The sequence below is a fragment of the Babylonia areolata genome, chromosome 30 (assembly GCF_041734735.1).
Source record: "Babylonia areolata isolate BAREFJ2019XMU chromosome 30, ASM4173473v1, whole genome shotgun sequence".
Classification (NCBI taxonomy): Eukaryota; Metazoa; Mollusca; class Gastropoda; order Neogastropoda; family Buccinidae; genus Babylonia; species Babylonia areolata.
Window position 1 is genome coordinate 4812667 of NC_134905.1, and position 3670 is coordinate 4816336.

General features: G+C 38.7%; 1 protein-coding gene across 3 annotated transcripts in view; it reads left to right on the top strand.

Annotated features, from left to right (window-relative positions):
* LOC143275435 (uncharacterized) overlaps positions 1-1160 on the top strand; it is a 23068-nt gene extending 21908 nt beyond the window's left edge. For all 3 annotated transcript variants that reach the window (XM_076579532.1, XM_076579531.1, XM_076579533.1), the window contains one exon: positions 1-1160. This exon is cut by the window's left edge. The gene's annotated coding sequence lies outside the window, so the exon portion shown is untranslated.
* Positions 1161-3670: the final 2510 nt, after the last annotated feature.

Sequence of the window (3670 nt, forward strand, 5' to 3'; positions counted from 1 at the left end):
TTTTGGAACTAAGTTAAAGACCTGCTCAAGTCTTCTTGAAAGCATCACTTTGCCCCAGCATTATTTTAATACAAAAAAATTAATCATGATATTGTTCGGCGTGGATCAAAATGTGAAGACTGATTCAGTGGTTGATTTCATTATTCTCCTTGGCGAAAAGATTTATTTACAAGTTTAAATTGGATAAATGCTTGCCAACTATTCAATCTTTTGAAAGTTATATCGCTGTGAAATACAATACATAGGAGTATAAGTAAATTGCACACTGCATGAATTTAAAACAAAGTGGTCGTCATATATATATATATATGGTCGTCATATATATGGTGGAGTGATGGCCTAGAGGTAACGCGTCCGCCTAGGAAGCGAGAGAATCTGAGCGCGCTGGTTCGAATCACAGCTCACCCGCCGATATTTTCTCCCCCTCCATTAGACCTTGAGTGGTGGTCTGGACGCTAGTCATTCGGATGAGACAATAAACCGAGGTCCTGTGTGCAGCATGCACTTAGCGCACGTAAAAAAAACCCACGGCAACAAAAGGGATGTTCCTGGCAAAATTCTGTAGAAAAATCCACTTCGATAGGAAAAACAAATAAAACTGCACGCAGGAAAAAATACAAAAAAAATGGGTGGCGCTGTAGTGTAGCGACGCGCTCTCCCTGGGGAGAGCAGCCCAAATTTCACACAGAGAAATCTGTTGTGATAAAAAGAACTACAAATACAAATATATATATATATATATATATATATATATATATATATACCTGATAAAACGTGAAGCAACGATCTAAAATCCTGTAGAACATGATGTATTCCCATGTCACAGGAAGATATACATTTTTTTTTGCTACTTTGATATGTTCGTAGAAGTGATTATTTTGCAGTCAGTATCTACCACTTTAGTTGTTGCTATTGTGTGCACTTCTGTTTTTTTTGTTGTTGTTGTTGTTGTTTTGTTTTTTATTGTATTGACCCACATTCTTGGGCATTTGTAAACCAGGCGAAATTTGTTTATTTTTTCGTTTATTCATTTATAGTCTGTTCATCTAAGATGATGATATTAGACTGAAAATAAATGATATTATTATTATTATTATTATCATTATTATCATTTGTATTTTTTTTCTATCATAATGGTGATTTTTATTTTGAAAAAAAAAGAAGACAGGTGCCACAACATTATTTGTACTTTTTCATCTGTGTCTGTGTCTGTGTGTGAGTGTTTGCTTGCTTGTGTTGGCTGCAGTTAATTCCATAGATTTTAGGACATGTTAATAAAACGCTATAAGCTAACCTGGCGCTGCTAATTGAGGTCACCCATGCATTCAACCAAGCCCTGCCCCCCCCCCCTCCCCTCTCCCTCCCTACCCTCCCCACGAAAATCTTAATTGAATAAACAACAACAACAACAAAACACACACACACACACACACACACACACACACACACACACACACACACACACACACACACACACACACACAAAAACCCCAAACAGACAGTAGTTATAACATTATAACACACAACAGTTTTGAAGGTAATATCAAAGAATGATGAGGCTACGAGAGTAAAGGATTGGTAATCCTGCAGTTTAAAATACTAAACTCAGGGGGCCGTTCAAATGAAAAAATAGAGGTTGTTTTAGACTGACCTTGATGCGCTGAGTCGAATGCAACCCTCAGCTAAGCTCTACGGCCAGTCCTTGTCAATGAAACAGAGACATAATAAATAGTAAACTCAGTCGGTCACTTCCCGAGCAACTATCGGCGAGCCATTTTGATTGCTGGTGACTGACGCGTTCACCCACGTGATCAGCAGTCAAAATGGCGTGCAGGTCGGGAAGGAGTACTACTTACCGTGCATTTGATCCAGTTTTGTGGCAAAAGGAGTGGTCTTAGAGCTTAGCTGAGGGTTGCATTCGACTCAGCGCATCGAAGTCAGTCTAAAACACCTTCTACTTTTTCATTTTAACGGCCCCTGAGTTTAGTATTCTAAACTGCAGGATTACCTAAAGGATTAATAAACAATAAAGAGTGGTAACTCTTTTCATGTACAAGGGACACAATTTCAAGTCAATTCAATGCTGCAAATGCTACCAATTCAGCTAGCACACGGGTATATACAAGGTACAGTGGAACAAACCCAGACACTTTATCAAAAAAACAGGAATCTCCGGACTTGTCCTTATACCAATCATTTGACGTGAGCACACTGCAGCAAAGACAGAAGAAATAGAAAGATGTCAGATGCATATGTGGAGAACATATTTCTAGCAACCATGTAATATTCGAATGTCAGAATCTAAAATGTTTCTTGCCAGACTTCACCATAAGTTCTTTTGAATGTGTTATTAACAATTCCAATATGTTATTTGTTATTGCAGAAGGTTTGCTGCATAGTCCTATAGGACATTTGTTATAGATGTTATAGTTGTTTGATGTTGACGTTTATGACGTTTCCATTTTTCCTAGCGTTGTATCTCCCTATTCACCCTCCACACATACACACACTTTTACCCCTCCCCCTCTCACAACCCCTACCCCCACGTTTTTTTCCCCCCCGTCTAATATCACTTCAAGTGGACAGACGTTAAACTGGAGATAACAACAACAGAAGAAATATGCAAACACAAATGAAGCTTTTTATTCAAGACTGGCATAGCCTTTTAATCCTGAATAAGCTACACAGAATATACTGACAATACAGAACAGACATTTGGTTGTCCTCGTTCGGAATAATCATCAATCTTGAAGGCGGCTTTGACACGTCGATTCTTATGACGCAATGTATGACGAAACTTACACGCATGACGAAACTCAGGCTCACACACACAAAAAAGACGTCATTAAATCTCCTCTTTCGCTAGTTTCCTTTTCTTTCTTTTCACGACCATCCACTCATCTTTGACACTGCTGGAGGAATAGAGGAATAGAGAGGAATTGGACATGTGAGGAAGGGAGAAAGGTCCCTTCTCCTACAGAAGGGGGTGAATTTTTTTTCGCCCCAGATTGTCTTTGTCATTCCAGCTGCCGAAATGAGAGGATGTCGTGTATTAGAGGGCTTTTCTCAAGAAAAAGACAGTCTCAGTCCAGCGAAACTGTAAGTGGTAACTTAGAAGTCGTAGTCGTTGTAGTAGTAGCAGTAGCAGTGGTAGAAGTAGTAGTAGTAGTAGTAACAGTAGTAGCAGCAGTAGCAGTAGCAATAGAAGTAGGTCTAATAGTTGTAGAGTTCTAGCAACAGTAATACCAGAAGGCCACTTGTAGGAATATTGAAGACAAGACTGAACCATAATCATTTTTGCCATATTATGCCATATTATTATCTATTGTTGATCTTCTGCGTGAGTGTGCACACGAATTCGGCCCAGGCATTAGCAGATCTGTACATCTGTTGACCTGGAAGATCGGGGAAAAATCTCCATCCTTTACCCACCAGGCGCCGTGACCAAGATTCGAACCCGGGATCCTCAGATTGAAAGTCCAACGCTTTAAGCACTCGGCTGTTTCGCCCATCGTCGATATAGATTAGAACGTTAATAAAAAGAAGAAAACAAACAAACAAAATAAGTAAATACATTAGAACAAAAACAAAATGAAAGAGACATAGAAGGCAAATGATCGAAATAAAGTAAGATATATATATACTCGTATATATATATATATATATATAT